Consider the following 24,165-nt stretch of genomic DNA (forward strand, 5'->3'; position numbering starts at 1 on the left):
CAATTGGTAAGAGCATTGTCCCAATATGCCAAGGTTGTGGGTTTAATCCTCAGTCAGGGCACATACAAGAAGCGACCAATGAATGTACAAGTGGAACAACAAATCAGTCTCTCTCTCTCTCTCTCTCTCTCTCTCTATCTATCTATCTATCTATCTATCAAAAGAATGCTTTATTATCTAAAGAAATACAAAATATATGATTGGGTTTAATTAACTTTTTTCTTTGGGAAGGTACATTTTTATAAATTACGTGACATGACCTTGACTTTATGGAGTCTTGGTATGCTGAGTGGAAGTTTGGATGCAGTATAGTGGGACAGTAGGAAATTATCCAGTGTAGAGTATGTTTTGTTTTGTCTGCTTAGAAATTGAAGCAAAAAAACCCTTTCAGATGTGGAAAATTTCACACGTACACTAGAGAGAATAATATAGTGAACCCTCATGTGCCCATCAACTGATTTGCACTCACCGCCAATTCTCCTTACTCCATCCTCATGCCCACCTACCACAAAAGAATTATTATGAGACAAATTCCAGATTTCTTGTAATTTTATTCATAATGTTTTAGAATGTCTCTCTAAAAATAAGGGTTCTTTTATGTATGCTTTTTAAAAAATGAGTTTTGATTTTCTATTTAATCTTCAGATCCCTGTGGTAATCAGTTTATGTATTAATAAATAATATGACCATCTTAGTCTCTCATTAACCAAATGCAGTCATTAAATCAAAAGGTAGATCTTATGTGTGCTTTGTTTTTTAATTTTTAAAAATTTTTACTGATTTTTTTTAAAGAGAGAGAAACATTAGTTTGTTATTCTACTCACCTCTGCATCCGTTGGTTTATTCTTTTATGTGTCTTGACCGGGAGTCAAATTCCAACCTTGGTGGATCAGGATGATGCTCTAACCAACAAAGCTACCTGGCCAAGGCCTTATGTGTGCTTTTAACATTTTCAGAGTTATATCAACATAGATTTTGAGAAAGTAAGTAATTACTAAAAGCATGAATGTTAGTCCAACTTGGAAATTTAGAAATCTTAGAAGCCTTCCCCTCCCTCCCTCCCTCCCTCCCTCCCTTCCTTCCTTCCTTCTTTCCTTCCTTCCTTCCTTCCTTCCTTCCATTTTTTTAAGTAAAAACAATCCCACAGCCTTTATTGTCATCTGGTAACAACATAAGGGTAATCAAAGCAATATGAGTAAATATTTAATAACTACACTCTGAACAAAGGATACCTAAAAAGTACAAATTGTGTTCTTTTCAACAGTTTTTCACTTCATTACATATTTCTAGTTGGAGACACTTTGGAGCAGAGTAATATTATCTCCTTTTAGCATGATCTGACCTAGTTGTTTTCTTGGCTTTGTTTTAGAATGACTCTCTTCTGCACCACTGAATACAAGGTTCATATATTCACCAAACCCAGTAATACAGCCCTCTATCTGCATATGCACTTGCTCATAAAGCCACACCTGAATCTGAGGCCTGTTTTGCACAGATGAGGTTGATGAGCTGCACCCTCACCCTCCACACTTTTTGGCCATGGGACACCATAGTAGATGCTGACAAAGACCTCACTAAGCCTTGCTACTTCTAGAATCAGAAGGCTCTCTCTTTTAACACCATTAAACAGGCCTGCTTGATTGTATTAGTTTACTACTTCTGTGGAACAAATTATCTTAAAATACAGCACTCAAAACAAGCGTTTATCTTGCATACTTTCTGAGTGACAGGAATCCAGGAGCAGCTTAGCTGAGCAGTTCTGGCTCAGTCTCACTCTCATAAGGTTGCAGTTACCTGAGGGCCTGGCCCAACTGTGGCTGAAGAATCCACTTCCCAGCTCACTTGTGTGTTTGCTAATAGGCCTGTGTTCCTTAGCATTTGGGGCTCCTCATAAGTCACCCGTATGCCCTAATGACATAGCTGCTGGCTTCCCTCAGAGCAAGTGATTATGGTGGAGGTGTGGGTAGAGGAGGCACATAATGGAAACTGTATTTTTTTTAAATAACCTAATCTCAGAAGTGGCACACTGCCATATCTGCTTTATGCTAGTGGTTGGTTACATAGACCCGGGGCTGGTACACTGGGAGACGGAACCGCACAAGGCCGTGAGTACCAGGAGGCAGGGATCACTGAGGGCCATCTTGGAGGCTGGCTGCTACCCTGATTTTGGCATTGTTAAATGAAAGCTTCTAAACTTGTGATTTCACACTTAAAATCTTCAGCAAGGATTTGAAATAGAGTGTACCAAAACTGTAGTAGTGTGCAGGGTTTTGATGCAACCTGTCCTGGAATAAATAATACAGATCTGTTTTAGGGAGGCAGTGTTACAGAGTTTGTGTGCAGGCTCTGAAGCCAGATTGCTTTGGGCAGGTTACTTAAATTCTGTTTACCTAATAATAATAATAGTACTCTATCTCCTCTTGGGTTTTGCAGGTCAAATGCTTAGACCAGTGCCACATAGTAGGTAGTCGAGTGTTACGTGATGACAATGATGATGGTGATTATTTAAAGGTTTTATTTATTTATTTTTAGAGAGAGAGGAAGGGAGGGAGACAGGGAGAGAAACATGAATGTGTGGTTGCCTCTCATGCACCCTCCACTGGGGTTCTGGCCTACAACCCAGGCAGGTACCCTGACTGGGAATCGAACCAGTGACCCTTTGTTTGGTTCACAGGCCAGCACTCAATCCACTGAGCCACGCCAGCCAGGACTGTTATTTTTATTGTTAAAAGAACTTAAGAATACAAGTAAACTTAGCTGCTTTTGTATCTGGAATATAGGGTAGGATGTTGGCAGGTAGTAGAGAGGTGGGCAGAGACCTGTGTACTGTGGTAAGGATGAGTAGAGTTGATTTGTATTTATGCTGCTAACCTTTGGCAATTAGTGTTTATTTTAAACTACTTTGTTAAAAAAAAATGGTTAGGCATTTGTAGCACTGCCTTTCTCCATTTTTGCTTCAGTAATAACACCTTGATTCATGCTTCAGACTCAGCAATATGGGGCACACAGGTGTTCTTTTCTAAATTTTTTTTTATAAAAGTCCCTCTTTGAAAGAGAAGTTATGGTGGTATTGCTCTTTTAAAAAGGAAAATGAATAAAAGAATATTGAAAAGGGTGGTAGTGGAAGGAACTGAAAAGTGCTTCATAAATTATGTAAGGAAGCATTTGGCTTTGGTCAGAAATTTAGTTGTTAGCCAGCTGCAAGCGAACCCATCTGGCACACTTTTTCATTATTCTTCTGAAATATTCATGGGCTCCAACAGTCCCTGCCTTGTTTCCATTAGATCCTCACATATTTTCGTCTTCCGGTAGCTGATCTGGAGTTGCACTGGGTTGCCCCTTGTTTTTTGTTTCCTTGTTTCTGTGGATGTAATCAATAAAGAAAAGGCAGACAAGGAAAAGTTTGTGTATGTTCAAAAATTCTCTTGTAAAATAAGGTGTGGGGCAAATCAGTGTAGGATTTGAGAGCAATGAGTAAAAGTAATCCACTAAAGTTTATGCTTTAAAGTAGCTGTAATACTTTAGACATCTCTGAATTATGAATCTCCTCTGATCATTAAGCAGTACCCTTAATTTCCATTAAAGAAATTTTATTTTTGGTTTAGAGAGATAAGATTAGTAAACTTAAACATTTTTATTAATAAAAGGCATTTGCTAAGTTTCTTATTAATTTCTCAGAGGTTTCTTGAAATCATTTGGTATGTAGATCATAGGAAATCATAAGTAATCCTTTTATGTTTTAAAATTAACTTCTTTATTTCAGATTACTGATATTAGGATTATTATTTAGCACTCAGAACCAAGAGTTTTGAAAATTGATCTTATAAATTTCTCTTAGAGCTTGTGCTTTTTTACTGAATAGTAATTTGACATTCACCTAGTTATTTCTACTTTAGTTTTAAGAAGAAACTTCGCACTTTTAGTAATATCTTCAACATTCATATCTGATTTTCTTTCATTAGTTCCCTGTTTTACATGAGAAGAGAACCCTCCTATTTTTCTTTCTTAAAGGAGGTTGGCAGTGTGTGTTTATACCAACTACTGAGATTGTACCTTGTTGAGTGATAGATTAAGATTTCAAACACTGAGTGGGGTCAGTCTTTTCATTTTTGTAGGTTTACATTGTGACAGTAGTGTTGAACAATAGGGGCTGTTTGTGCCGTGGATTTTTATGATATGGGTTTTGGTTTTTTAAGCTTCTATTGAATCTATTGGGGTGACATTGGTTAATAAAATTATAAAGATTTCAGGTGTACCATTCCATAATACTTTATCTGTATATTGCATTGTGTGTTCACCACCCCAAGCCTGTGATGCGGATTTTAGTGTTGGAGTGTAATCTTCCTTTGGTTTCTCCTCTTTTAGCTTTGCCTCCTTTGTCTGCTCTGGTTTTACAAGATGAAGAAACAGAATGGCTTTATTGGGGTCAATGCTTCCAGGAAACCTGGCTGACTTTATTTGCCACCTTTTAAACAAAGGATTTGCAGGCTATGCAGGCTGCCCATCTGTCTTAGGAAGCTTTGTGTGGCTTAATGTGCAAAAAGTTGTTTTACTTGGAGATAGAAAGAAGCCTTTTCTACATACATATTCAGAAAACAGTTTCTAGGTAAACACTTGAAATGCTATTTAGTTTCGTGCTGTACTGAAAGTCACCTGACTGTCTCCATGTGTTAGGAAGTGAATGAACTAAACAGAAGTAGAAGTCTTGTCACTGAGGTAAGTAAACTGAAGGTATTACAGAGCAGCTTTTTTTAGAGTAGAAAGAAAGAAGCTGGGAATTGGTCAGTTAGTGGCTTTTATCTATTATTTTCATTTTCTTACAAAATTGCTATCATTAACTAAAGCACATACAACTACAGACCAGTTATTTATTTAAAATTAAATTTGTCCTTTAGGGAGTAATTCTGTAGTATAAAATGTTTGCACTTTTGCCCTGGCTGGAGAGGCTCAGTGGATTGAACACTAACCTGCAAACTGAAGGGTTTCTGGTTCAATTCCCAGTCAGGGCATATGCCTGGGTTGGGGGTCAGGGGTCAGGTCAGGTCCCCAGTAGAGGGTGTGTGAGAGGCAAGCACACATTGATGTTTCTCTCCCTTTCTCTCCCTTCTCCCCTGTCTAAAATAAGTAAAATCTTTTTAAAAATGTGTGTACTTTTTACCTGTAGGTACTTAATTTGCCATTTTTATTTATCAGGTAGACTTTTGGGCACTAAAGATGTGGGGCTGGCTGGCCATGTGTATTAACATTATTTCTAAGCCCCTCTTTCTGCTCTATAGACTTGAAGCTGCTTGAGAGAAACCATAATTTAATTTTAGACAGGGAAGGGAGGGAGAAAGAGTGGGAGAGAAACATCAGTGTGTGGCTGCCTCTTGTGAGTTCCCTACTGGGAACCTGACCTGCAACCCAGGCATATGCCCTGGCTAGGAATCGAACCAGTGACCCTTTGGTTTGCAGGCCAGTTACTCAGTCCACTGACCTGCATCAGCCAGGGCTCATTCCCATTTTAAATGACAAGTTTTTCTGTTTGTCTCTGTAGGTTTTCCTAAACATATTGGAGTTTTAGGTATCCTTTTAAAAAACTGAAACTATAAATTTAGGAAGTAGATGTTGGCTAATCAGATTTCAAAATGATGAGTTTTTCGTTCTTGTTTTTAAAGCTGAACATCAAATCTCAGGTAAGCCTCTTAGAGACAAACTGGCACAGGTATACGGAGCAGAAATTATTATTTATTTACATATACTTAGAATTGGCATATATTTCCTTGCTGTTTCTCTTTTGCTGTGCATGGGTAAGGAAATACTTTGCTATGCTTTAAATTTTGTCCTTTCCTCTGAGACTCTTACATAATGTGTAACAACTGTATATTTGTTACTCAAATAGGGCCTCTGAATATAGGTCCTTTTGGGTAACTGATCTCTTTTCTTTATCCTTTGCATATTGAGGTCTCTTTTCAAGTCCCTAAACATGACTGGGGTCTTAACAAAAGTTTTCAGCTAATCTCCTATTTCGTTTTCTCATGGGAATATATTTCCTCTAGTTCTACTACTTTCTTCCACAGTTTTTGCTAGGTGAGGTAAATTCACCAAAGGTAAACTCCTTTTTATTTTTTAAGTGGGGAAGGGGCTGGTTGCTATACTAAATAGGGTGGACAGAGAAAGTGACCTTTGAACAAAGGTTTAAAGGAAGTTAGAGAGTTAGGCAAGTAGATATTTGGGGTAAGTGCCTTCCAGGCTAAGAGAACGAACGAACGAACGGGCTGGGCAAAAGCCCTCAGTGGGGCCTCAGTAGTTGTCTGATGACTTAACCCTGAGGAGCCTAGGGGAGTGAACAGGGGAAAGATGGTGGGGGGGGGGGGGCGGGAAGAATATCTCAAGAGGCCAGAACATAAAAGGGCCCCATTGCACTGAAAGGGCTTTGGTTCTAACTCCAAAGGAGATGAGGAGCCATTTCAGGGTTTGAAGAGAGGTAAGACCTCTGACTTAGCTTTAAAGGATCATCTGGCAGCTGTGCGAAGATGAAACTGTAAGGGTACAAGGACAGAACCAGGGAAATCCATTAGGAAGCTTGCCGTAATCTAGGTCAGAGATCGTGGTAGCTCAGAATGGATGGTGAGATATGATCAGCGTCTGGATATACTGTATGTGGAAAATTGAAGCAATAGGATTTCATTACCAAATACGGAATGTAGAATAAAAGGGAGAAATTGAGCACGACTCCCAAAGTTTTGACTTGAGCAACCTGAAAAATGGAGTTGCCGTCAGTTTCTGTGGGGAAGACTGGGGGGTGCATGGGTTGGAGGTGGGGGTAGTGCAGAATTCATTTTTGGACATGCTGAGTTTGGGGTGCCTATTAGGTATCATAGTCAAGAAAGTGATTAGATGTATGACTTTGGGGTTAGGAGAAAAGATAGAGCTGGAATTATAAATTACTCATAGTTTAAATTCTTCAGGCTGGATAAGATCACCAAGGGGAGAGGATGTAGAGGGGGAACAGGAAAAGGGCCAAATATATAGCTCATAAACACTCTGACAGTAAGACTGGTCAATAGGACATTAAAACATTCTAGGGAAAACATTATGAGTACTTTGTAAAGAATAGGATAGTAAAGAAGGAAGGCAGCAGCATTCAGAATATCTCTTTTCTTCCCCCTTTCCTTCCTTTGTACAGTTCTTAAATTTTTTCATTTGGTAGTAAGCTCAAGGTCAGAGTGAACACATAGCTGACCCTTTTCGTGGTGGATTGACATCTTTGGATTTTGTTCTTTCACTATTTTATTGAAGTTTGTAAATCCCTCATTAAACCTCACGTGTCTGTTTGCTAAACAAATATTAATAAATGCTGTCAGGTTCTTACATTTCTGTTCTCTTTTTATTAACCTCAACATTGAAACAAAAATATAGGCAGAAAATATCCTTACTGCTAACAATATATTATTATAAATTTTGAAAATGACTAGATGTTGGACATACTAGGCTTTTAATTTTTTTCTTGTGTTTTGTCTCCTTACCTGAGATAATTTCAAAATATTTGTGTTTCAGCAACTTTATGTGCTTAAGCAGTGCATCATAGTGAATTGCAGAAGGTAGCTGATCTGGCTGATGGAAAACTCTTGTTGGTACTTTCAATTAGGTTAATGGAACTGATACTGAACTATAATGTGGCTTAGGAAACTGTGTCCTGCTTTCTTCTCTCTTTTTCCATGTTGTGTTCCCAATTCCTAGATTTGTCTTTAAAGTTGATATGTTGAGGGGAAGTAATTTACGGTGAGTAGCTTGATTTGCCATCACTTCATTTCCTCTACTAATGGAAGGGTTTGCTTAAAATAGGTTGGAGACTGATTCCCCCCCTTCCTTTAGTAATAAGGATTATCAGTATTGGGATGGTAGAAAGGTTGCTTTTTATTTTTTGCCTGTGGTTAAAACTTTTGTTTCAAGTGCCATATTTACCATTGCATTAAGGTGCATTTGGTGATTGAATGACTGATATTTGAAGGGACACTTTTTCTCTCCATACAGGTAATACTTCAATAATGCTGAGTAAATTGGCAGTCAGAAGAGTCTTAAATCATTCCTAATGAGGGATGAAATCGTGTTAGTTGCATTTGTTAGTAAAAAAGAAAAATCAATATCAGACTGTATTCATGAGGTGTCTGGTTTGAAGAACCACAGTTTTAAATACTAAAATAAACTTCCAGTTGCTAAGTGGATGCATAGTCAATTCCTAGTCCTTAGATTGATTTGTGTTTGGGTTTTACTGCTGTAATTAAACCAATTCTTCAGGGACAGAGAGTTGATTTAGAGTATTGTGCAAAATGTGTTTTCTCCATCAGTAAGTACAAGTATTTTTCTTGTTTTATTGATAGAATAATGGATTCAGAGAAATTTTAATGAAATCTCCAATTCTGTTTGTAAGGTCACAGTAAACCTTATAAAAAAAGTTGTGACACTTAGGCACAAACGAAAAGACTAGGAAAGGAAGTTTTTTGGGGGTCTCACATCTAAATTTTAGGAGATCCAGGGAAAATTTTCTTTAGACCCTGGAGGTCTGTCTTTTTAAAAAAATTATTTTATTGTTCAAGTTCAGTTGTCAGTATAGATCAGAAAGCTGGGGTTCAGTTTTCTTTTTGTGTTGTTCTTTCAGTTTCACTGCAGTAATCTTTGATGGGAAAATTGAGAGCTCACGTTACTGCGAAGTGTCACCCATGCAGTTGCCTTCTGCTCCAACCCTGGGGCGGGGGGAGAGGGGGGGAAGAGGCAGGGAAGCGCTGTCGATATTGGTGTATCGCATATAAGGAAATTTAGAACAGTCCTGTATGAGGAGTTACTGAAAAGAACAATAAAATGTTGTGGGCTGTGATATGCTTCAATATTACTTTAAGACGGGCTGTGTCTGAGTGTGGCTAGAGCTAGATGGTTATGACAGTGACTGCTCCTGAGTCCAGACTGTGTGGTTTGGCCTGGTTTGAGGGTTGGTAGACTTGGGATCAGCTTCCCCCTGCACTGCTTTTGATGTGGCAAAAGTGGGGAGCATCTCTCCAGTTACTGTCTGTCTGTTCTTTATTATATAACCAATGTCTCTGGTTATATTTTGCTTGCTTGTTTTGTTGATTAGGTTCCACTTATAGGTGAGATCGTATGGTATTTGTCTTTCACCACCTGCCTTGCTTCACTTAGCATAATGCTCTCCAGATCCATCCATGCTGTTGTGAAGGGTAGGAGTTCCTTCTTTGTTTCTGCTGCATAGTATTCCATTGTGTAAATGTACCACAGTTTTTTTGATTTACTCATTTACTGATGGGCACGTAGGCTGTTTCCAGCACTTGGCTATTGTAAAATAATGCTGCTGTGAACATTGGGGTGCATAGGTTCTTTTGAATTGGTGTTTCAGGATTCTTAGGATATAATCCCAGCAGTGAAATTGTGGGACAAAAGGCAGTATTTTCAGTGTTGTGTAGTTTTCTGAGTACAGGTCTTTTACCTCCTTTGTAAGGTTTATTCCTAGGTACTTTATTTTTCTTGTTGCTATAGCAAATGGAATTTTTTTCCTGATTTCTGATTCTGATATTTCATTGTTGGTATAAAAAAATGCCTTTGATTTCTGAATATTGACTTTGAATCCTGCTGTTTTGCCAGATTCACTTATTAGGTCGAGTAGTTTTTTGGTAGAGTCTGTAGGATTTTATATATACACTATCATGTCATCTGCAAACAGTGACAGTTTTACTTCCTCTTTTCCAATTTAGATGCCTTTTAATTTCTTTTTGTGTGTGTGTGTGTCTGATTGCTGTGACCAGGACTTCCAATACTACGTTGAATAGAAGTGGTGAAAGTGGACATCTTTGTCTTGTTCCTGATCATAGTGGGAAGGTTTTTAGTTTGTGCCTGTTGAGTATGCTGTTGGCTGTAGGTATCTCATATATGGCCTTTATTATGTTGAGGTATGCTCCCTCTACTCCTACTTTGCTGAGAGTTTTTTTTTGAAATAAATGGGTGCTATATATTAATTTTTTAGTACAACACCATGTACTTTATGGTATACCCTTATTTACATATTGTCTCCCTGTAGGATCTTAGGTTGTTTTGAAATTTTTATTGTAAACAGTATTGCACAGAACTTTCAACTAGGAAAGTCTTTGCTCACATGTGAAGTGATTTCTTTTCTTAGGTGACATTCCTAAGGGGGAACTACAGAGTCAAGCAGCATGCCTACTTTATTTTTAATGCATATTGCCAAACTTCCCTCCACAAAGGCTGTGCTGGTTTGTTTTTCTACCAGTATTCTTGAAGGAATATTACTGGTTTTGACATGTTTTTTTTTTAACCCTCCAGTGTGTATTTTGTTAAGAAAAGACACCCCACTGAAAGATTTAGAATCTCTTTATTCTGTAAACAATAGGTTTCTTACTAGTGTTCTGCAAAGTTTCTGGAATTCCCATATGTCATAGAGCTCTCTTCTGAAAATTAAGAATGGCCCTCTTATGGACTTCCATATGACCAAAGACATTCATTTTCTTAAAAAATAAGTATATATCATAAAATATTTTGTCTCTTAAAAGAAGTTTAATAATCTTAGGTTTCATATACGATTTTCCTTAAAAAATCATAGTTCTCTTCTTGAAATTAAGAAAAAAGGCAGTGCCTTTTTAATGTGACAGGGGGACGTGGTTTTCATTGCTGATAGGAGTGGACAGTATGTTTTAAATCATTTCTGAACTTTCTTAGTGAAGCCACAATTAGAAAATGAGCTTGGCTTTCAGGACAGTATTTATTGATTCTATGCTAAAAGGCCCAAGTTTTCAGCTGCACCCAATAATATATTCCATCCATATGGAGACTATCAAACTGACCTTTGAAAAAAATACATAGCATTTAATTAATTAAATTGGTCCTCTTGAAGGTACTCTTGCTGAAAAGGTCTATCCTTTTATACAAAGAAGGAAGGGGTTTGATTAATTTACGGGTCTGCCGAAGCATATAATATAGTATTTGGGAAAATGTCAGGCTCTCATGAATTAAAAAAAGTTATATGGGGAATTCACTTACCTTGTTAATTGAATTAGTTTCCAGAAAGATGTGGATGCCTAAGAGGGTCTTGTGATTGGAATCAGGTTTGTAGAGAGGCAGTGTATTATGTAAGGGAAAACCTGTTCTCAGAAGCAGATATTTGGGGTTTTACTGCTACTGAGAGAGCTGCTTAATCTTTCTAGGCTTCAGTTTTCTCAGCTTTGTTTTGCAGACTTTGATGAACATGCCCTGGCCTGGGTATCTTGTTAAAATGCAGAGTCTGCTTCAGTAGATCTGGGCTGGGCCTGAAATTCTGCATTTCTAACAGGCTCTTGGGTAGTGCCAGTGCTGTTGGCTGGGGTGTCACAATTAGAATCGCAAGGAAGTGTAGGTATCTGTGTTTCCTTCTAGTTCTAAAAGTCTATTCTGTGTTAAGCTATTCTAGACATTAAGTTTTAAATACTTTAACATTTAAAAATATTTTTTAAAAGTTTGCTAGTGAGAATTTTTTTGTCTGATAATGTCTAAGATTGGTCTTAAAATATTCCAGCACATCCTAACCATTGTGGCTCAGTTGGTTGGGTGTCATCCCACGAAGTGAAAGGTCAGTAGTTCAATTCCCAGTCAGGGCTCATGCCTGGGTTACAGGTCGGTCAGGGTATGTACAAGAGGCAGCCAATTGATGTTTTTTTCTCACATCGATGTTTCTCTCCTTCTCTTTCTCCTTCCCTTTCCCTCTCTCTAAAAATAAATAAATAAGATCATTATAAAAAAATAAATATTCCAGCATTCACTGTTTCCCTTTAAAAAATTGGGAGGGGAGTAGATAAAATGAGAATAACAAAGTATTGGTAGTTGTTGAAGCAGAGTGATGGGTACAGAAGGGTTCATTATACTTTTCCCTTATTTTCTATCTTTAAGTGTGTGTTTGAAAATGTATTTTAGAAAACTGAAACACACAAGACAAATAAATGTGAATCTGCCAGGGTCACAGACTGAGCTATTTATATATATGTATGTTTATTCCCCCTCTTCATCTCCCTCTCTCTGCTTCAGACACCGGTTTTTCAATGCTGACTTGTCAAATAGGGTGCAAGGTGGCAGTGACCTGGGAGAAACTCTTTGAAGGAAAAAAGCATGATGTCTAATGAAGCACATTTTGCTGCAAAGAGAGAAACTCAGCTGCCATTCTGTATGTGCGAGACTTCGGCTGTTTGTTTCTGTTAAACATTGCAGATGTGTCTATGCCAACTAAACTCAAATGTGTTAGTGATATTTTTGGAAATTCACTTTGCAAACTGTAACCTCAGAATAGATCGTGGTTGCTGTGTTGAATATATCAATCAAATATTACCATTTTTTTGAATAGGATGAAGCTACTTAAAATAGGGGACAGGAAGTGCATCTGTCACAAATATTTCCTGCTACTACAGGAGATTTTAGATGTGGGTTGTAGCGATGCTTTTAAATCCAGAGTGGTTTTACAGTCTATGAAACAAAAATTTGACTCTAACTAAATATGTATTTTTCAGGAAGGAATTGAAAACATGTAAAATGGAGAAAGTAGCGCAGAAAGCTTTGTTTTGGGAAGAATTTGGGAAAATGTTCAAAACAGTTATAGAATGACACTGTTCAGGAAATAGCATTTTTAAAAAGATTTTATTTATTTATTTTTAGAGAGAGGGGAAGGGAAGGGGGAGAAAGAGAGAAGTGAAACATCGACGTGAGACGGAAACATTGCCCATCGCACACATTGCCCACTGGGGGTGAACCCTCCACACAGGAGTGTGCCCTGATGGGGAATCAAACCTGAGACCTTCTGCTTTGCAGCGCAGTGTGCAGCTAAGCCACCCCAGTCAGGGCAGGAAATAATATTTTGATATGGGATAAATAAATACACTCTAACAAAAAGCTAACCTATGTAGATTAGCTATATCCAATTTACATATAGTTTATAGTTTGAGAATAATATTTTAAAAGCACAAATTAATGTCTGGTTATCAAAACTAGAAAATAAAGACAAAAGTAAAATATTTCAGAAGCATTATTCTCACCCACAACCATTATTATCATTTCACTATTTTTCCTTTCAGTGTTTAATGTGCTTTGATATACTTTTTCTTCTACCTTATATATCCTTTTAACCTGTTTATTCACTGAACATTATAAAATACTACTTTTCATTATTATACATTGTTTTGTAAATATTACCCAAGTAAAACAATTCCTTGTCAGGTCTAAGTGAAGATCTTCAGAGTCCCCAGATAGGGAGTCTAGAAGTAGTGTCCAACTTTGACGTTACTTTTAGGCCAGATCCAGGTTGTCTGTTACGGTGAGTAGAATGGAGATAGGGAGTCATTTTGAGCTGGGGAGACCAAGACGGCTGCAGGGTCCATCCAGTATTTGAGTACGTTTTGAGCTGAATAAGATTCTTGTATTTGCCCTGGAAAGAATGCAATCCGAGGTCGAACAGAGCCTCATACGACCTTTAGTCCAGACCTGCGTTAGCTCTGATGCCAGGACTCAGATCCTGGAAGGCTCTTGTGGAAGTCATACATCTGAATCAAACCCCAAAGTGAAATTTTGGGGAGAATGGGAGTATGATACTGGTAATTCTTGCCAGTCCAGGGAGTTTAAATCTCACAAAAATCACAGTACTTAAAGACAAGTTTAGGGTGGGTAGACGGGTATGGGAGTAAAGGACAGAAAACTGTACTTGAACAATGATTAAAACAAAATTAGAAACAAAACCCCCACAGTTCCCATTAAAAAAAGAGAGACAAGTTTACTATAGTCCTTAAGGACAAAACCAAACCGAAAATATGTATACACACACACACACAGGGATTAAGTGAACTAATGCAAATGAAGTGAGAAGAACAGTTCTTACCACATAATGATAATATTAGTGGCACTGTGGTGTAGAACTGAAGACTTTTGGGCAGCTTTTATGTCTGCTTTTAAATGTATCAGGATTTTTTTTTAATTCAGGAAAGCATGAATTTCTTTGAATACCAAATAAACTGAACCAAATAGAAAATAAGGATTAAACCTGCCTCTGCCTCTCCTTCCCTTTTGTGTCTTACCCATTGAACCAAGGACCTTTCTCAGTTTTACCCATTTTTAAAAATTTAAAAGCCTTAAAAAATGCCTGGAGTAAAATAGATGAATTTTGGCTGATTATTAGAAGCAGAAGGAATTAGTGAATAACCTCGTTGGTAACTGACAGTAGCAACTTAGATTTAAGGTCTGAGGCTTCTATTGCTCTAAGGTTTAAAGCTGTCAGAAGTAAATATACTTACTCTGTTTAGAGAATTCTTTTGAAGTATGTTCTCATTAAAGGCTTTTATCGTGTCTGGACTTAAAGCTTGAACCTGACCAATTTCCTCTCTTATCACCAATGTAATTGCTTTTAAAGGTGTGAACATGTATTCTGTTGCTTAAAAATTCATTTTTTCTCAAGTCTGACATAGTTTGTGGTTTGACTTTCAGATCTCTAGCAATGTTAATTTTTAAACTTGAAAGTTTCAACTATGTTGAAATCATAGATCCCGTTCAGAATGTAATAAAATGTTTGAACCTTCTTTAGAAAGAAAAATGTATGTGCATTCAAGATGGTGTGTACAATTTCAGACTTTTCACAAATATCCTGAAACTTACCCATTTATTGTTTGTAAGAACTGTTGCTTCTCCTTAGATATATTATTAGTCTATTTCCATTCAGGATAATGTGTCCCATTGTGTTCAGTTTCATTGAAATTGAACTGCAGTGCTATAGTGCTTTATTTGCATAACACCAAAGTTCTAGAGCCTCTGTTTGGAAGAAATAATAAAACAGGAGGGATAGTTATGCTAAGTGAATTTTTGAAGAAAAGAATTCAAAGCAATAGCTACTGATATGGCAAATATAGCTAGCTATACTTGTTTTTATTATTTTGTCTTTTTAAAATGTAACATGAGAGATTCTTTTTAAAAACTTCATAGTTTTTTGTTGGGCCTTTTTAAAAGTATATTTTCTTGAGTGATGGTTGTTTAATTCTTTTTGTGGGTCTTAAATGCTGTTGTGGAATGCTTAAGTGGAATCTTGGTCCAAAGCCACCCATTGCAGGGATTCTGGATCTGCCTTTGACTGGCTGTGTATATTTTAAAATGTGGGGGAACCAGAAAATCTTTGAAGACCTTTAAGTAGTCTGGGCCTCTTTAGGGGATGCAATGTTTTTAAATAAATGCTAGGTCCATTCATCCTTAGGATGACTGAGGTTATCAGGTTTTCTCTAGTTCTTCTCGGTCCTGATATCCATCACCTTGTGATTTCATACGTTGCTGACACCATCTTCTCTTGTGATCTACTCCGCTGCCCTGACGTTGATGTGCCCCACTAGCAACACTCCCCTGCTGAGTGCTAAGTTTCTATCTCTAGGCCGGACCTTTCTCCTGGAATTCAGACTTCATTATGTAACTAATTTCTTTGCATCTCCATTTTGAATTAGTGTCTCAAAATCAGTATGTTTAAAACTGGATTCCTATTATTTCTCCCTAGAAGTAATCTTCCCCTTTTTAGTTGATTGTCCATCTCTCAAAAGCCTTGGTGTTATTCCTGATTCCTTTCTTTCTGTCAGATTCCACATTTAGTCTATTAGTAATTGTTGCCTCAACCTTTTAAATATATCCAGAATCCAACTACATCTCACTAACTCCACTGCTTCTGTTACCAGCATTGGGGTTCTTGGGTTCCCCGAGATAGAAATCCAGAGGGAACCCCAGAGAAATCTCCAGACAGATTTTGTTAAGCTTATGCTCAAGCACCAGGGAGGCAGCACAGAGGATAGGAAGGTCTTCTGTACTGGTTTGGAGCTTGGCTGCTTTTGTAAGCTGGGGACGAAGTGGGCTGGCTTTCAGGGGCGAGCTTTTTGAAAAAGGTAGGCTGGCAGAATTTTCTGTTTCAGGGTTTGTTGACTTGCTTCTCCAGCTGCCGTGCCTGGTGACTGTGTGCCCACCTCCATGGTGGGGGCAAGATGGCAGACTGCTCATTACTGCCTCCCAAGCAAGGTCCTGTGGCGGTCAAACCTTGATCAACAGCACATGCCCGTCAGTAATTTAGGCAAGCAGTTAGAAGGGGGATAAAAGCAGCAACCTCTGCGTTTTGGAGTAGGGAGTGGAGGAGTGATGATGCTTTTGTGTTCTTTCTAGTCACCTGGTCTTCACTTGCCTTCCTGGGCACTTGATATTTTTCAGTTCCTGGGCCCAGGTTCCTGTACCCACCCTAGTCAGGGTCACTGTGATCTCTTGCCTAGATTGCAGCTTCCACCACTTTCTGCTTCTGCCTTTGCCCTGCTCCACTCCCTCAGTACATAGTTTTTTTAAATTGTTTTTTTTTTCCCCTTACAAATTCTTACTTTGAAAAACATCAAATCCACAGAAAAGTTGAAGGAGTGGTTAATAAACACCCGTAAACCACCCTGGCTGGTGTATGGCTCAGTGCATTGGGTGCTGGCCTGCGGACTAAAGGGTTTCCTGTTCAATTCCCAGTCAGGGCACATGCCTGGGTTGTGGGCTAGGTCCCCAGTTGGGGGCGTGTGAGAGGCAGCCCCACATTGATGTTTCTCTCCCTCTATTTCTCTTTCTTTCCCTCTTTCTCTAAATATAAATAAATAAAATCTTTTTAAAAACCCTGTAAACCCTTCCTGCTAGATTCACCTGTTGATAACATTTTGCAACATTAGAGTCTCTGCTTAAAAAAGAAAAAAAGCACTTTATTTAGAAATAACTTCAGATTTGCAGAAAAATTCCAAAGACAGTACAGAGTTCTTGTATACCCTTCACCCAGCTCTCCAGATGTTAACACTCCACGTATCTGGGGTACCTTTATCGAAACTAAGGAACTAATATTATTGGAATAATACTGCTGACTAAACTATACACTGTATTTGGATTTAACTGATTTTCTCACATCCATCCTTTTTCTGTGTCACTGGCCTCTCCAGGGTACCACATTACATTTGATTATGTCTCGTTAGTGTCCTGTAATCTGTGAAGAGACTGATTATTAAAAGACTAAATATTTCCTAAGAATACCAGCTTGTGTAAACACTTGTAACTTGTGCATTATTTAAGCAAGAGACTATTTCTGAAGGAAAGAAAGATAGTAAAACTCTGTAGCACTAGTATGTAGCCATAGGGCATGTGTTTGTTACTGGACCATGGGTCTGTTTGTCTGCGTGCAGCTAAGCCCAGTAAGACATGAATAGGATCTTCCAGCAAAGAAAGTAAGGGTTTATTTTCGGGAAGTGGCCCATGCCTGGAGTCACAGGTGAGCTAATGCTCAAAGACCTGGCTCCCTGATGGCTTTCACGGGACAGGTCATATGGAGGAAAAGCCATTAATCGTGGTGATCAAGGGAGTGAGGGTCATGGTCATCGTTGTAGTTTCTGCTGATTGGTCAGTGCTAGGGTGGGGGTAGTTATCAGTGCAGCTGGCCCTGATGTCAGCCCGTGGCAGCGCTTTGTCTGGTTTCCCTGCTTTTCTCGGCCTGGTGCTCAAACACAGCTGAGGCCTAGATGTTAGGTCTAGTTTGACCAAAACTCTGTCTCTGTGGTCAGTAGACCAGAGGCTTTGTTTCTTTGGTTATTTGATGCCAACCAGAACCTCATTGTCCTGAGGGCTTAATGATTGAGGGAGAGGTCACATAAGGGAGAATGGGGGCAGGTGAGTCAGGGTGCTGGATGAGGCCAGTTTGAATCAGAAGGAAAGAAGGAGAAAAGGTCATATTAGAGAAATGAAGTTTCTGCACGGTTACACATGGTTGAACTTTAGACAAGATTGTTATAGGATTTGACATATTTTCTGGGTTAGATGCTGAGTATGTCTAGTCCATTCTCTTCTGCCATCAGAACTTCCTGACCCTCTCCATGTTATCATTCAAAGAGGTGAATCCTAGAATAACTCTTAACTATTTGTATCTTTTTTCATAGGTAGATTTTACAAAATGAATTTGATTTCATTCATGTTACCTGTGTACATCAGTCTTTGAGGGTAACTAATTTTGTGTTACAGTACAGATATTTGAGTACCTACTGTGAGTATGCACTGTTAGGTCATGGCAATGTGGATGCAAATAAGAATAAGAGGTTTTTTATGGTTTAGTGGAGTGGGTTCTAATACAGATAATATGTAACTAACAGAGCATAGTACAATGGGCTTGATAGCATAGAGAGTATTTGTTTTGACTGGGGGAGGTGAGAAATGGGGGAGGATCATATTTGAACTTGCCCTTAAAGTATGTGCAGAACTTTTTAAAAACAGCTTAATTGATGCTCTGGCTGGTGTGGCTCAATGGATTGAGTAATGGCCTGCAAACTAAAGGTCACTGGTTCGATTCCCAGTCAGGGCACATGCCTGGGTTGCAGGACAGGTCCTCAGTTGGGGGTGTGTGAGAGGCAACCAATAGACGTTTCTCTTCCTCTCTTTCTCTCTCCCATCCCTTTTCTCTAAAAACAAATAAAAGCTTAATTGAGATACAGTACACATATCAAATGTACCATTTAAAGTGAACAAATTCAGTGGCTTTTAGTATATTTTCAGAGTGTATATTCACAATTTTGAAACCACCATAATCAACTTCAGAACACTTTCATCATCCCTCAGACGAAACCCTATACCTATGTTGACTCCCTATTCTCTCCTCCCCTCAGTCCTGGGCAACTGCAGCTCTGCTTTCTATCTCTATAGATTTGCCTCTTCTGGACATTCCATATAAATGGAATCATAAGCCCTGGCCAGGTGGCTCAGTTGATTGGAGCATCTTCCATATACCAAGAGGTTGTGGGTTCAATTCCTGGTCAAGGCACATACCTAGATTGTGGGTTTGATCCTCAGTCAGGGTGCGTGACTTGTGGGGAGCAGCCGACCCATGTTTCTTTCTCACATCAATGTTTTCTCTCTCCGTTTGTCTCTCCTTCCCTTCCTCTCTCGGTAGGATCAATGAATACATCCTCAGGTGAGATTAAAAAGAAATGGAATCATACAATAAGTGCCTGACTTCTTTCACTCAGCATGATATTTTAAAAGTTCATGCATGTTGTAGTACATACCATTCTTCATTCCATTTTATTGACAAATATAATTCCATTGTATGAAAATACTACATTTTGTTTTTCCGTTCATTACTTGATGGACATATGGGTGTTTCCAGTTTTTGGCTATTGGGAGTAATGCTACTGTGAATATTCATGTACAAGTTTTTGTCTGGACGTATTTTCAGTACTCTTGGGTTGAGGAGTTGTCTGACTATTTTCCAGGGCAGCTGTACCATTTGACATCCTCACCAGCAATGAATGTATGAGGGTTCCAGTTTCTTCACATACTACTAGTCAACATGATGAGTTACTGGGGTTTTTTTCCTTTCAGTTTAGTCTAATCCTAGTGAGCGTGAAGTGGCATCTCATTGTGGTTTCCATTCTCATTTCCCTGGTGACTAATGATGATAAGCATCTTTTCATGTGCTTGTTATCCATTTATATACCTTCTTTAGAGGCATAGAATTTTAATAGACAAAGAAAGGGAAAGGGAAGGGAGCACTGTGTCCTAAGAGAACAGGGACAGAGGCCTGAGAAGGATGAGACAGTAAAAGGAGAGAGTAGGGTCCCTAGAGGAAGGGCGTGAGAGAGAGGACCCTGGAAAACTGTTCGGGTCTCTAAGTTTATTTTTTGATGGGTCAACTCACACTGTCTTCTGCTTATCTTAGGCTTACATTGCTCAAATTTCAAGGATATTTCTTCTTTTGTAAATGTCAGATAGTGTTGTGGTTAGCTCATTTGATAGACTCATTCAACCTTACGTAAGAATTACTGAGGGCTTACTTCATTCCAGGCCTTCTAGGCCCCATTAGTGAGAGGAGTGGACCAGTGAGCAAAAACAGACAAGCTCCCTGCTTTTCATGGAGCTTATCTATTAGTGGGGATTATTTTGTACCAGTAAAAAAGTCTTGTTAGAGACTGTCTTTATCCCAGCATTTTAGGGGTCAGTAAACAAATCAGATCTACTTTGTTCGTGCTGTTGCTGATTTTATTGGCTTGGGTCATAGCCCCTTTCAGCTTTCACCTTTTCCAACTTAAATTTTAATCCTCAGTCTCCCTTAACACAGCAGCAGCCTGAAATCCTTCTTGGCCTCCTTGTTTCTCTTTTTAGGACTATTGTAGGTAAAGTTATTTTTTTCCATTGTAGTTGGTACCAGTTAATCAAAGTCTGATAAACTATAAAGAAAAGTTGCATGCATATTAGAAACATTTTCTCTGAAAACATACATACACACCTTTGTTTCATAAATCTTTTGTTTTAGCACCAAGACTTTTCCTTTGAATAGGGATCTGCTGACTGTAATTTTTTTGTGATGTTTCTTATGTAAACCCCACAGGTAATGAATCATCTATGATTTTTAGTTTCCATTTCTTTACAGTGGAGTGAGAATTTAAAGACATTTCAAAGGTATCTGATTGTAAAGTCCTTTGAGATTTTTATGATTTTTCTACCCTGATGTTTACTCTTTCTATATCTAATTGGACAGCTGTTTTATTTATTTATTTATTTATTTATTTATTTATTTATTTTAGCAACATGCCTATATATTGGGTTGACCAAAAAGCTGTTAGGTTTTTTTTCATATGATGACTCTAGTAGTGCTTAGTTGTCTTTAACTTCATTCAAAACAATTTTGTTAGATTACATTGTGACAGCTGTATTATCAGTATGCATTAAAAAAAACTTGGCAAAATTGGTGAATTTTTGTGCAGCCATTTTAGTTATGAAGATGGAAGAAAAGATGTGACATTTTAGCATATTATGCTTTATTATTTCAAGAAAGGTAAAAATGGAAGTGAAATGCAAAAAAAAGATTTGTGCAGTGTATGGAGAAGGTGCTATGACTGATTGAATGTGTCAAAAATGGTTTGTGAAGCTTCTTGGTACTATGATATTTTGACCAAATAATTCTTTGCTGTGGGGCTGCGTTATGCATTGGAAGATGCTTAGCAGCACCTCTGGCCTCTACCCACTAGAAGCCGATAGCAAGAGATAGCTGACATACTCAAAATATGCAAATCAATTAAGTTATTGGTGAAAAATGCAAAATGTATCTTTTACGGAAAAAAATGTAATGGACTTTTTGGCCAACCCAATCCATATTCAACTTCGTTTTCATAGAAATTATAGTTCTTTTCATAATTGTATTTCCTGGGTTTACCTAATAAATTAAATTATGAATTCAGCATCATGTACAACTGCATAATCAGATTGGGAATAGGTCTGTGGCAGGCAAATTCAGGTAGTGGAAGCAGAAGAGCTACTGGCCATCAGCATTTCCAGCCAACCGCAGATACCAGCCTTTGTGTTTTACAGGGGAAACAGGAAGGATTAGGTCATTTCAGGTTAGTAGTTAAAGAGATTGGTTAGGAAAGCTTCAACTGTATATGCCAAGTTAAGTACTCTTCCACTGTGTTCTTCAAGCACTAGGTAGATGCCTCTTTTATGACAGCTCACTGCTATGTAATTATCTACTCATTAGTCTTCCTTTTGGGGTCTTATACTCTTTGAGGTCAACACTATACTCCCTTGTTGTTATGCATAGTTCCTAGTATATACTTGGCATATAATTACATATTCCCTATAAAAAATGAATTGACTGCAAGGTAGGTTTTAAGATACACAACGATTAACTGTAGAACATCCCCTAAATGTTAATTCTGTGAGACAGAGACTATGTCTCACAGAACTTCTGTCTTTCATTCACTGCTGCCTCTCTAGTGCTTGTAATAAAGAATATTAATGCCAGACAGACAGTCGGTGATTGTTGCATTTTTAAAATTACTGAATCCAGGGAATATGGAATAAAATGGTGAAGGTTCTTTCCTGTTTCTTGAGAAATGTTAAAATGAACAGAGTATGCATCCTTAGAAGAAATTATGGAATATATTAGCCAATTTTGAAAATTTGAGGCCTGGTCATATAGAACAGAATGTGGACTTCTGTAGTTCTGGAGAGTTGAACTGGGACTAGACAGTATGTTATAGGAAAGTAGATTGCATCTTAAATTTTTTTAAATTATTAATACCATTTTAAAAATACAATGTATAATTTCATGAGTCACTGGAACAAAAGTTTAATGACTTATTTTAGGGATGTAAAAGTATAAAATTTTGTATGAGGTATGAGATCAGTCTGTTTAGACAAACTCTAAAATTAATCCTAATCCAGGTCCTGTGAATAGTAACCTCTTACTTCAGTCTTCCAGAGCATTAATATTCTTTATCAGTCATTTGTCATATAAGTTACGTAGGTATTATGACCTTAAGGAAAAATAAAAATTTCTTAATTCCCCATACAATTTTTAAGTTTGGTGGGAAACATATTTTATCTTATTATGGTAAAAAAAATTTTAATAGTATTCTGGTAGTCCAGAAATTTTGATGGACTGGTGTTTGATAAATCATAAAGATTTGAAAAGTTCTAATTGTCTGCTTCATTCACTAGTTGTACAGATGGTTGTGTGAATTAATCTGGCATCAGATTACTGATAGTACAGTAATGTTTGTTGAATTTGCCGAGTGAAGATGTCATTATACTCCTGCATATGATATGTAATCCATATTTATATTATAATAAATGAGTTCTGTGAGATATAACTAGGAGATAGTCCTATAGAAATATGGATTTTTGGGTCTTGACTGCTTCATATCTTCCATAGCACTTAGCAGGTATCTTATTTACATAAGCTGTTCAATAAATATTTGTTAAAGGGTGGAAAACCTCTTGAGTCCTTACAAAGCCAAGAACCTACTTGAGGAATTGTTTTTTGTTTTATAAAAATTTCATAAAACAAAAGTATTTCAGTTCAGATACCATGGTTATTAAACTACCTTATTAATTTATTATGTCACTAGGGCTTAATTAATGATGTTCTATTTATTTATCCTAAACCTATGATACATACCTATAAAAATAGTTTATCTCTTTGCCTAACTTCCAAAAAGCTTAGTTGCTCATGTACCTCTTCTGCTTTCTTCAGGTGGATTTCTTCCAGTTTTGCCATGGTAACATTTGTGGATATTCTTTTTTATGTGTATTTTATTGATTATGTTTTATTGATTATTTTTTTCTCCCCTTTATTCCCTTCCACCCTGCACCCTGCTCTCTCACCAGTATCTCCAACCCCCCTTAGTTCACATCTGTGGGTCATACATATAATTTCTTTGGCTTCTCCATTTCCTATACTATTCTTAACCTCCCCCTATCTGTTCTGTACCTACCATTTATGCTTCTTACTTACTGTATCTTTTCCCTCATTCTCCCTCCACCATGCTGATAACCCTCCATGTCATCTCCATTTCTGTGATTTTGTTCCTGTTCTAGTTGTTTGCTTAGTTTGTTTTTGTTTTTTAGGTTCAGTTGTTGATAGTTGTGAGTTTGTTGTCATTTTACTGTTCATATTTGATCATCTTCTTTTTCTTAAATAAGTCTCTTTAACATTTCATGTAATAAGGGCTTGGTGATGATGAACTCCTTTAACTTGACCTTATCTGGGGAGTACTTTGTCTGCCCTTCCATTCTAAATGATAGCTTTGCTGGATAGAGTAATCTTGGATGTAGGTTCTTGCCTTTCATGACTTTGAATACTTCTTGCCTGCAAGGTATCTTTTGAGAAATCAGCTGATAGTCTTATGGGAACTCCTTTGTAGGTAACTTGTGTCCTTTTCTCTTGCTGCTTTTAAGAGTTTCTCTTTGTCTTTAATCTTGGGTAATGCAATTATGTGCCTTGGTGTGTTCCTCCTTGAGTCCAACTTCTTTGGGACTCTCTGAGCTTCCTGGACTTCCTGGAAGTCTTATTTCCTTTGCCAAATTAGGGCAGTTCTCCTTCATTTTTTTTTCAAATAAGTTTTCCATTTCTTGCTCTTCCTCTTCTCTTTCTGGCGCCCCTAAGACTTGGATGTTGGAACGTTTAAAGTTGTCCTGGAGGTTCCTAAGCCTCCTCATTTTTTTGAATTCTGATTTCTTTATTCTGTTCTGGTTGAATGTTTATTTCTTCCTTCTGCCCCAAATCATTGATTTGGGGCCCGATTTCCTTCCATTTACTATTGGTTCCCTGTATATTTTTCTTTATTTCACTTTTCA

General features: G+C 37.8%; 1 protein-coding gene and 1 pseudogene across 3 annotated transcripts in view; one reads left to right on the plus strand and one right to left on the minus strand.

Annotated features, from left to right (window-relative positions):
* Positions 1-24,165, plus strand: part of DENND5B (DENN domain containing 5B) — a 167,600-nt gene that overhangs the window by 21,580 nt on the left and 121,855 nt on the right. The window lies entirely within an intron of this gene.
* Positions 1,287-1,551, minus strand: LOC123812525 (annotated as a pseudogene).

The sequence above is a fragment of the Phyllostomus hastatus genome, unplaced genomic scaffold (genome assembly GCF_019186645.2).
Source record: "Phyllostomus hastatus isolate PE091 unplaced genomic scaffold, TTU_PhHast_1.1 phas_scaffold_93, whole genome shotgun sequence".
Lineage (NCBI taxonomy): Eukaryota > Metazoa > Chordata > Mammalia > Chiroptera > Phyllostomidae > Phyllostomus > Phyllostomus hastatus.